The 12,179-nt window shown below is 35.9% G+C and overlaps 1 protein-coding gene across 3 annotated transcripts in view; it reads left to right on the top strand.

Annotated features, from left to right (window-relative positions):
• Positions 1 to 12,179, top strand: part of LOC141399255 (uncharacterized) — a 117,149-nt gene that overhangs the window by 102,979 nt on the left and 1,991 nt on the right. The window lies entirely within an intron of this gene.

Raw genomic sequence — 12,179 nt, 5'->3', positions numbered from 1 at the left:
TCTGATGGCCTATGGAAAAATATTCTTTAAAAAATCCACGTTTGGTGGTCTGATGGCCTATGGAAAAATATTCTTTAAAAAATCCACGTTTGGTGGTCTGATGGCCTATGGAAAAATATTCTTTAAAAAATCCACGTTTGGTGGTCTGATGGCCTATGGAAAAATATTCTTTAAAAAATCCACGTTTGGTGGTCTGATGGCCTATGGAAAAATATTCTTTAAACAAGTAAAAAAGTGTCAGTCGGCTTTGCCGACAGATATATACCCTCAGCCAATGTGAAGTGAAACTTTCACCTACGGACAAATCGAATGTGTTTAAGGTCTCTTCAGAATTTTGTGGTCCTTTTTGGACATTTCAACTTGCCGACAAAAATGTGGATTAGGAATTAACTGCACTAAGACACAAATGTTGAACCTTTGAGGGGGAGGTACCCTTAGGGAGGACCTATATGGGCCATTTTAGAAGTTAAACTAAATTTTTACAAAACATTAGGAGATCCAAAGTTTGGAACAAATTGGTTGCCCCACTCAAGTGATATCGTCCTAGCATTTTAGTGACATTTTTTAAATATTGGGCAGAAGTACCGGATGTTGTGGACCGGTATTGCCCGCTGAAACTATGTTTGGATATAATATGACGAAGACCAAATGTTGGACCAAATCGGTTGAACAGTTCGAGACTTATCGTGCTCTACGACAGCCACATATGGTGACATAGGGATTTTTTACACCTTTCGGGCTGTTTTCCAAGGAAATATGGACTTGCCCCTGAAAAAACTTTACCGTCGTAATGGAGGTAGCGAATGCAAATCGCTTCAACAAAATTAAAGTGATTCGAGAGCAGGTCTTAAAGTGAACTTATCCGAAATTGTGTGTGAGAGGTACCAGAAGGAGTAGACAAATATAGTCCATATTCGAACCTGATCTATATCTGGTAGATATATTAGGATGTGCAAAGTATGGATTATATCGGTCACTCCCTTCGAGAGTTATCGTGCGCACAATTTTTCCGAACATTTTTGAACTTTTGTGGGGGAGGTACCTGAAGGAGTGGACCGATATGGCTTATCTTCGAATTTAAACTATGTTTGGACAAAATATTACGAAGGCCAAATTTTGGACCGAATCGGCAGATCCGTTCGAGAGTTATCTTGCGCTCCATCCCCTACACACGGTGTCATAGGGTTTTTTTTGTAACTTTCAGGCTATTTTCTCAGGAAGTATGGACTTGCCCCTAATGAAACTTACAGCGTCGTATAGAGGACAGCGAATACAACTTGCGTAAACAAAAATGAAAGCGATTTGAGACCAGGTCCTAAACTGAACATTTCCGAAATTTTGTGTGGGAGGTAACCGAAGGAGTTGACCGATTGAGTCCATATTGGAACCTCATCTAAGTTTGGTAGAAATTACACGATGTGCAAAGTATGGACCAAATCGGTTATTCCCTACAAGAGTTATCGTGCGCACAAGTTTTGCGACAATTTTTGAACATTTGTGGGGGAGGTACCTGAAGGAGTGGACCTATATGGCCCATCTTCGAACTTAAATCGAATATGGACAAAATATTTCGATACCCAAAATTTAAACCGAATCGATTTATCCGTTCGAGAGTTATCGTGCGCACCAGCCAGCCAGACAGACAGACGGACAGACAGACAGACATACAGACGGACGGACATTGCTAGATCTACTCAAAATTGTCTGAAACGGATATCGTACAAACATACTTGGGGTCTAAAACCATTATTTCGATGAGGCACATTTTTGGTCGTATCAAAGTGTAAATACCCTCTTTAGCCTAAAGGCTGAGGGTATAAAAATCCACGTTTGGTGGTCTGATGGCCTATGGAAAAATATTCTTTAAAAAATCCACGTTTGGTGGTCTGATGGCCTATGGAAAAATATTCTTTAAAAAATCCACGTTTGGTGGTCTGATGGCCTATGGAAAAATATTCTTTAAAAAATCCACGTTTGGTGGTCTGATGGCCTATGGAAAAATATTCTTTAAAAAATCCACGTTTGGTGGTCTGATGGCCTATGGAAAAATATTCTTTAAAAAATCCACGTTTGGTGGTCTGATGGCCTATGGAAAAATATTCTTTAAAAAATCCACGTTTGGTGGTCTGATGGCCTATGGAAAAATATTCTTTAAAAAATCCACGTTTGGTGGTCTGATGGCCTATGGAAAAATATTCTTTAAAAAATCCACGTTTGGTGGTCTGATGGCCTATGGAAAAATATTCTTTAAAAAATCCACGTTTGGTGGTTTGATGGCCTATGTAAAAATATTCTTTAAAAAATCCACGTTTGGTGGTCTGATGGCCTATGGAAAAATATTCTTTAAAAAATCCACGTTTGGTGGTCTGATGGCCTATGGAAAAATATTCTTTAAAAAATCCACGTTTGGTGGCCTGATGGCCTATGGAAAAATATTCTTTAAAAAATCCACGTTTGGTGGTCTGATGGCCTATGGAAAAATATTCTTTAAAAAATCCACGTTTGGTGGTCTGATGGCCTATGGAAAAATATTCTTTAAAAAATCCACGTTTGGTGGTCTGATGGCCTATGGAAAAATATTCTTTAAAAAATCCACGTTTGGTGGTTTGATGGCCTATGGAAAAATATTCTTTAAAAAATCCACGTTTGGTGGTTTGATGGCCTATGGAAAAATATTCTTTAAAAAATCCACGTTTGGTGGTTTGATGGCCTATGGAAAAATATTCTTTAAAAAATCCACGTTTGGTGGTCTGATGGCCTATGGAAAAATATTCTTTAAAAAATCCACGTTTGGTGGTCTGATGGCCTATGGAAAAATATTCTTTAAAAAATCCACGTTTGGTGGTCTGATGGCCTATGGAAAAATATTCTTAAAAAAATCCACGTTTGGTGGTCTGATGGCCTATGGAAAAATATTCTTTAAAAAATCCACGTTTGGTGGTCTGATGGCCTATGGAAAAATATTCTTTAAAAAATCCACGTTTGGTGGTCTGATGGCCTATGGAAAAATATTCTTTAAAAAATCCACGTTTGGTGGTCTGATGGCCTATGGAAAAATATTCTTTAAAAAATCCACGTTTGGTGGTCTGATGGCCTATGGAAAAATATTCTTTAAAAAATCCACGTTTGGTGGTCTGATGGCCTATGGAAAAATATTCTTTAAAAAATCCACGTTTGGTGGTCTGATGGCCTATGGAAAAATATTCTTTAAAAAATCCACGTTTGGTGGTCTGATGGCCTATGGAAAAATATTCTTTAAAAAATCCACGTTTGGTGGTCTGATGGCCTATGGAAAAATATTCTTTAAAAAATCCACGTTTGGTGGTCTGATGGCCTATGGAAAAATATTCTTTAAAAAATCCACGTTTGGTGGTCTGATGGCCTATGGAAAAATATTCTTTAAAAAATCCACGTTTGGTGGTCTGATGGCCTATGGAAAAATATTCTTTAAAATATCCACGTTTGGTGGTCTGATGGCCTATGGAAAAATATTCTTTAAAAAATCCACGTTTGGTGGTCTGATGGCCTATGGAAAAATATTCTTTAAAAAATCCACGTTTGGTGGTTTGATGGCCTATGGAAAAATATTCTTTAAAAAATCCACGTTTGGTGGTTTGATGGCCTATGGAAAAATATTCTTTAAAAAATCCACGTTTGGTGGTCTGATGGCCTATGGAAAAATATTCTTTAAAAAATCCACGTTTGGTGGTCTGATGGCCTATGGAAAAATAGTCTTTAAAAAATCCACGTTTGGTGGTTTGATGGCCTATGGAAAAATATTCTTTAAAATATCCACGTTTGGTGGTCTGATGGCCTATGGAAAAATATTCTTTAAAAAATCCACGTTTGGTGGTCTGATGGCCTATGGAAAAATATTCTTTAAAATATCCACGTTTGGTGGTCTGATGGCCTATGGAAAAATATTCTTTAAAAAATCCACGTTTGGTGGTCTGATGGCCTATGGAAAAATATTCTTTAAAAAATCCACGTTTGGTGGTTTGATGGCCTATGGAAAAATATTCTTTAAAAAATCCACGTTTGGTGGTTTGATGGCCTATGGAAAAATATTCTTTAAAAAATCCACGTTTGGTGGTCTGATGGCCTATGGAAAAATATTCTTTAAAAAATCCACGTTTGGTGGTCTGATGGCCTATGGAAAAATAGTCTTTAAAAAATCCACGTTTGGTGGTTTGATGGCCTATGGAAAAATATTCTTTAAAAAATCCACGTTTGGTGGTTTGATGGCCTATGGAAAAATATTCTTTAAAAAATCCACGTTTGGTGGTTTGATGGCCTATGGAAAAATATTCTTTAAAAAATCCACGTTTGGTGGTCTGATGGCCTATGGAAAAATATTCTTTAAAAAATCCACGTTTGGTGGTCTGATGGCCTATGGAAAAATAGTCTTTAAAAAATCCACGTTTGGTGGTTTGATGGCCTATGGAAAAATATTCTTTAAAAAATCCACGTTTGGTGGTTTGATGGCCTATGGAAAAATATTCTTTAAAAAATCCACGTTTGGTGGTTTGATGGCCTATGGAAAAATATTCTTTAAAAAATCCACGTTTGGTGGTCTGATGGCCTATGGAAAAATATTCTTTAAAAAATCCACGTTTGGTGGTCTGATGGCCTATGGAAAAATAGTCTTTAAAAAATCCACGTTTGGTGGTTTGATGGCCTATGGAAAAATATTCTTTAAAATATCCACGTTTGGTGGTCTGATGGCCTATGGAAAAATATTCTTTAAAAAATCCACGTTTGGTGGTCTGATGGCCTATGGAAAAATATTCTTTAAAATATCCACGTTTGGTGGTCTGATGGCCTATGGAAAAATATTCTTTAAAATATCCACGTTTGGTGGTCTGATGGCCTATGGAAAAATATTCTTTAAAAAATCCACGTTTGGTGGTCTGATGGCCTATGGAAAAATATTCTTTAAAAAATCCACGTTTGGTGGTCTGATGGCCTATGGAAAAATATTCTTTAAAAAATCCACGTTTGGTGGTTTGATGGCCTATGGAAAAATATTCTTTAAAAAATCCACGTTTGGTGGTTTGATGGCCTATGGAAAAATATTCTTTAAAAAATCCACGTTTGGTGGTCTGATGGCCTATGGACAAATATTCTTTAAAAAATCCACGTTTGGTGGTCTGATGGCCTATGGAAAAATATTCTTTAAAAAATCCACGTTTGGTGGTCTGATGGCCTATGGAAAAATAGTCTTTAAAAAATCCACGTTTGGTGGTCTGACGGCCTATTGAAAAATATTCTTTAAAAAATCCACGTTTGGTGGTCTGATGGCCTATGGAAAAATATTCTTTAAAAAATCCACGTTTGGTGGTTTGATGGCCTATGGAAAAATATTCTTTAAAAAATCCACGTTTGGTGGTTTGATGGCCTATGGAAAAATATTCTTTAAAAAATCCACGTTTGGTGGTCTGATGGCCTATGGACAAATATTCTTTAAAAAATCCACGTTTGGTGGTCTGATGGCCTATGGAAAAATATTCTTTAAAAAATCCACGTTTGGTGGTCTGATGGCCTATGGAAAAATAGTCTTTAAAAAATCCACGTTTGGTGGTCTGACGGCCTATTGAAAAATATTCTTTAAAAAATCCACGTTTGGTGGTCTGATGGCCTATGGAAAAATATTCTTTAAAAAATCCACGTTTGGTGGTCTGATGGCCTATGGAAAAATATTCTTTAAAAAATCCACGTTTGGTGGTCTGATGGCCTATGGAAAAATATTCTTTAAAAAATCCACGTTTGGTGGCCTGATGGCCTATGGAAAAATATTCTTTAAAATATCCACGTTTGGTGGTCTGATGGCCTATGGAAAAATATTCTTTAAAAAATCCACGTTTGGTGGTCTGATGGCCTATGGAAAAATATTCTTTAAAAAATCCACGTTTGGTGGTCTGATGGCCTATGGAAAAATATTCTTTAAAAAATCCACGTTTGGTGGTCTGATGGCCTATTGAAAAATATTCTTTAAAAAATCCACGTTTGGTGGTCTGATGGCCTATTGAAAAATATTCTTTAAAAAATCCACGTTTGGTGGTTTGATGGCCTATGTAAAAATATTCTTTAAAAAATCCACGTTTGGTGGTCTGATGGCCTATGGAAAAATATTCTTTAAAAAATCCACGTTTGGTGGTCTGATGGCCTATGGAAAAATATTCTTTAAAAAATCCACGTTTGGTGGCCTGATGGCCTATGGAAAAATATTCTTTAAAAAATCCACGTTTGGTGGTCTGATGGCCTATGGAAAAATATTCTTTAAAAAATCCACGTTTGGTGGCCTGATGGCCTATGGAAAAATATTCTTTAAAATATCCACGTTTGGTGGTCTGATGGCCTATGGAAAAATATTCTTTAAAAAATCCACGTTTGGTGGTCTGATGGCCTATGGAAAAATATTCTTTAAAAAATCCACGTTTGGTGGTCTGATGGCCTATGGAAAAATATTCTTTAAAAAATCCACGTTTGGTGGTCTGATGGCCTATGGAAAAATATTCTTTAAAAAATCCACGTTTGGTGGTCTGATGGCCTATGGAAAAATATTCTTTAAAAAATCCACGTTTGGTGGTCTGATGGCCTATGGACAAATATTCTTTAAAAAATCCACGTTTGGTGGTCTGATGGCCTATGGAAAAATATTCTTTAAAAAATCCACGTTTGGTGGTTTGATGGCCTATGGAAAAATATTCTTTAAAAAATCCACGTTTGGTGGTTTGATGGCCTATGGAAAAATATTCTTTAAAAAATCCACGTTTGGTGGTCTGATGGCCTATGGAAAAATATTCTTTAAAAAATCCACGTTTGGTGGTTTGATGGCCTATGGAAAAATATTCTTTAAAAAATCCACGTTTGGTGGTCTGATGGCCTATTGAAAAATATTCTTTAAAAAATCCACGTTTGGTGGTTTGATGGCCTATGAAAAAATATTCATTAAAAAATCCACGTTTGGTGGTCTGATGGCCTATGGAAAAATATTCTTTAAAAAATCCACGTTTGGTGGTCTGATGGCCTATGGAAAAATATTCTTTAAAAAATCCACGTTTGGTGGCCTGATGGCCTATGGAAAAATATTCTTTAAAAAATCCACGTTTGGTGGTCTGATGGCCTATGGAAAAATATTCTTTAAAAAATCCACGTTTGGTGGCCTGATGGCCTATGGAAAAATATTCTTTAAAATATCCACGTTTGGTGGTCTGATGGCCTATGGAAAAATATTCTTTAAAAAATCCACGTTTGGTGGTCTGATGGCCTATGGAAAAATATTCTTTAAAAAATCCACGTTTGGTGGTCTGATGGCCTATGGAAAAATATTCTTTAAAAAATCCACGTTTGGTGGTCTGATGGCCTATGGAAAAATATTCTTTAAAAAATCCACGTTTGGTGGTCTGATGGCCTATGGACAAATATTCTTTAAAAAATCCACGTTTGGTGGTCTGATGGCCTATGGAAAAATATTCTTTAAAAAATCCACGTTTGGTGGTTTGATGGCCTATGGAAAAATATTCTTTAAAAAATCCACGTTTGGTGGTTTGATGGCCTATGGAAAAATATTCTTTAAAAAATCCACGTTTGGTGGTCTGATGGCCTATGGAAAAATATTCTTTAAAAAATCCACGTTTGGTGGTTTGATGGCCTATGGAAAAATATTCTTTAAAAAATCCACGTTTGGTGGTCTGATGGCCTATGGAAAAATATTCTTTAAAAAATCCACGTTTGGTGGCCTGATGGCCTATGGAAAAATATTCTTTAAAAAATCCACGTTTGGTGGTCTGATGGCCTATGGAAAAATATTCTTTAAAAAATCCACGTTTGGTGGTCTGATGGCCTATGGAAAAATATTCTTTAAAAAATCCACGTTTGGTGGTCTGATGGCCTATGGAAAAATATTCTTTAAAAAATTCACGTTTGGTGGTCTGATGGCCTATGGAAAAATATTCTTTAAAAAATCCACGTTTGGTGGTCTGATGGCCTATGGAAAAATATTCTTTAAAAAATCCACGTTTGGTGGTCTGATGGCCTATGGAAAAATATTCTTTAAAAAATCCACGTTTGGTGGTCTGATGGCCTATGGAAAAATATTCTTTAAAAAATCCACGTTTGGTGGTCTGATGGCCTATGGAAAAATATTCTTTAAAAAATCCACGTTTGGTGGTCTGATGGCCTATGGAAAATATTCTTTAAAAATCCACGTTTGGTGGTCTAATGGCCATGATTTATGAATTTATGAAAACCTACCGGCATCGACATCCCTACTTGCTTGATAGACAACTAGCCTGCCTATGTAGCAAGTGCCACTAAAAGCTGTAGCGCAGGCAATTACCAACAATTAATTGACAGTTGGTATTAAGAAAGCTTTTGTTTTTATGTTGCGGTGCGCTGTTGCTGCCTGATCCGATCGCGTTTATTATTTGAATTATTATTAAATAACAGACGTTGAGTTGCGTTATCACACGTCGGTTTTTTTACGCTTGGTGGAATAGATAGACAACGATTTTGTGATATCATACATAATATTGAAATAACAGGATATTCTACTCCCTCTAGTCCCCTTTTGGCCAAATTGACATTCTATTCTGAGGTGATGTTTGACTCATCGCTTTTGAATTAAATTGAATTGATGGTATAGCTGTTGTGGGACTTGTAACATCTCCCAGCAATTTTATCTTATCTCTAGCAATTGTTAACAACTTTGGAATACGTGGTATAAACAGAAGAACCATCAGTGCACCACAGCCATCATCATCATCATCACCCCAAGCACCCAACCAGTTCGTAGCTCTCCTGATAACGACGTTACGAGGTGTAGAGAAAACAGCAAATCGGAAAAACTTAACAACTTCGAACAAAACAAAAACAACAGCTATAATTAACAATAATTTATTTCTATTCGAAACGTTGAAGTGTAAGGAGTTGTGACCGCTAGTTAACTACCTACCAACCAAACCGTCAGGTGATAGTGACGTTGGTTTGTCATTCACCCAAACCAATTCAATTAAATTCAAATTTCATAGAAAAAGAAACGACGAAAGATATCAAAACAAAATACGAAACAAAAACACAAGTGTAACGACCATAAGCAAACTTTAAATTAAGATATCAGTGATACCGACCGAAGCTGGAGGAGGGAGGCTAAGTGAAACATAAACATAATGCAAAACTCTATTGATAACGAAGCCACCACAACAACATCATCATCAACATCCACAACGTCAGCAGAGCCATCATCAACATCGACAGCCACCACAGCGTTGGTGCACGCTACAATGAAACCCGCACGCAGTGGAAAATGTTTGGTTACGTTCAGTACCTATGAGGTATGTCTGGGATTTAGCAATGCCTTAGTTTACCGGCAAGTCGAAAAATATAACAACCCAAACAGACGGTTGCAAAAGTGAGGTGGTGAATGATTCAACATTTGTTTATATTTTTTTACTAAATTTTAATCTTATCAAAAAAAAAAAAAAAAAAAAAACAATTGCATTGTTTAGACAAGAAATTAAAGAACAAACAAAGAATTATAATATTGATATATTATAAATGTCAGTAAAAGAACAAACAAAGAATTATAATATTGATATATTATAAATGTCAGTAGGCCCCATTAGATCCTATCACTCCCTTGGATTTTTTAAAGAATATTTTTTGAACCAACATCCAACCACTAAACGTGGATTTTTTAAAGAATATTTTTTCCTAAGAATATTTTTCCAAGCACCATCAGACCACCATACGTGGATTTTTTAAAGAATATTTTTCGAAAGACCATCAGACCACCAGACGTGGATTTTTTAAAGAATATTTTTTCAAAACACCATCAGACCACCAAACGTGGATTTTTTAAAGAATATTTTTCCATAGGCCATCAGACCACCAAACGTGGATTTTTTAAAGAATATTTTTCCATAGGCCATCAGACCACCAAACGTGGATTTTTTAAAGAATATTTTTCCATAGGCCATCAGACCACCAAACGTGGATTTTTTAAAGAATATTTTTCCATAGGCCATCAGTCCACCAAACGTGGATTTTTTAAAGAATATTTTCCATAGGCCATCAGACCACCAAACGTGGATTTTTTAAAGAATATTTTTCCATAGACCATCAGACCACCAAACGTGGATTTTTTTAAAAATTATTTTTCCATAGGCCATCAGACCACCAAACGTGGATTTTTTAAAAATTATTTTTCCATAGGCCATCAGACCAGCAAACGTGGATTTTTTAAAGAATATTTTTCTATAGGCCATCAGACCAGCAAACGTGGATTTTTTAAAGAATATTTTTCCATAGGCCATCAGACCACCAAACGTGGATTTTTTAAAGAATATTTTTCCATAGGCCATCAGACCACCAAACGTGGATTTTTTAAAGAATATTTTTCCATAGACCATCAGACCACCAAACGTGGATTTTTTTAAAAATTATTTTTCCATAGACCATCAGACCACCAAACGTGGATTTTTTTAAAAATTATTTTTCCATAGGCCATCAGACCACCAAACGTGGTTTTTTTAAAGAATATTTTTCTATAGGCCATCAGACCAGCAAACGTGGATTTTTTAAAGAATATTTTTCCATAGGCCATCAGACCACCAAACGTGGATTTTTTAAAGAATATTTTTCCATAGGCCATCAGACCACCAAACGTGGATTTTTTAAAGAATATTTTTCCATAGGCCATCAGACCACCAAACGTGGTTTTTTTAAAGAATATTTTTCTATAGGCCATCAGACCAGCAAACGTGGATTTTTTAAAGAATATTTTTCCATAGGCTATCAGACCACCAAACGTGGATTTTTTAAAGAATATTTTTCCATAGGCCATCAGACCACCAAACGTGGATTTTTTAAAGAATATTTTTCCACAGAGCATCAAACCACCACACGTGGATTTTTTAAAGAATATTTTTCCATAGGCCATCAGACCACCAAACGTGGATTTTTTAAAGAATATTTTTCCATAGGCCATCAGACCACCAAACGTGGATTTTTTAAAGAATATTTTTCCATAGGCCATCAGACCACCAAACGTGGATTTTTTAAAGAATATTTTTCCATAGGCCATCTGACCAGCAAACATGGATTTTTTAAAGAGTATTTTTCCATAGGCCATCAGACCACCAAACCTGGAATTTTTAAAGAATATTTTTCCATGGGCCATCAGACCACCAAACCTGGATTTTTTAAAGAATATTTTTCCATGGGCCATCAGACCACCAAACGTGGATTTTTCAAAGAATATTTTTCCATAGGCCATCAGACCACCAAACGTGGATTTTTTAAAGAATATTTTTCCATAGGCCATCAGACCAGCAAACGTGGATTTTTTAAAGAATATTTTTCCATAGGCCATCTGACCAGCAAACATGGATTTTTTAAAGAGTATTTTTCCATAGGCCATCAGACCACCAAACCTGGAATTTTTAAAGAATATTTTTCCATGGGCCATCAGACCACCAAACCTGGATTTTTTAAAGAATATTTTTCCATGGGCCATCAGACCACCAAACGTGGATTTTTCAAAGAATATTTTTCCATAGGCCATCAGACCACCAAACGTGGATTTTTTAAAGAATATTTTTCCATAGGCCATCAGACCAGCAAACGTGGATTTTTTAAAGAATATTTTTCCATAGGCCATCAGACCACCAAACGTGGATTTTTTTAAAGAATATTTTCCATAGGCCATCAGACCACCAAACGTGGATTTTTTTAAAGAATATTTTTCCATAGGCCATCAGACCACCAAACGTGGATTTTTTAAAGAATATTTTTCCATAGGCCATCAGACCACCAAACGTGGATTTTTCAAAGAATATTTTTCCATAGGCCATCAGACCACCAAACGTGGATTTTTTAAAGAATATTTTTCCATAGACCATCAGACCAGCAAACTTGGATTTTTCAAAGAATATTTTTCCATAGGCCATCAGACCACCAAACGTGGATTTTTTAAAGAATATTTTTCCATAGACCATCAGACCAGCAAACTTGGATTTTTTAAATAATATTTTTCTATGGGATATCAGACCACCAAACGTGGATTTTTTAAAGAATATTTGTCCATAGGCCATCAGACCACCAAACTTGGATTTTTTAAATAATATTTTTCTATGGGATATCAGACCACCAAACGTGGATTTTTTAAAAAATATTTT

The sequence above is a fragment of the Musca autumnalis genome, unplaced genomic scaffold (genome assembly GCF_047663935.1).
Source record: "Musca autumnalis isolate F117 unplaced genomic scaffold, ASM4766393v1 scaffold_3, whole genome shotgun sequence".
Taxonomy (NCBI): Eukaryota; Metazoa; Arthropoda; class Insecta; order Diptera; family Muscidae; genus Musca; species Musca autumnalis.
The sequence above is the reverse complement of the archived record's forward strand: the minus strand, read 5'-3'. Positions and strand labels throughout refer to the sequence as shown.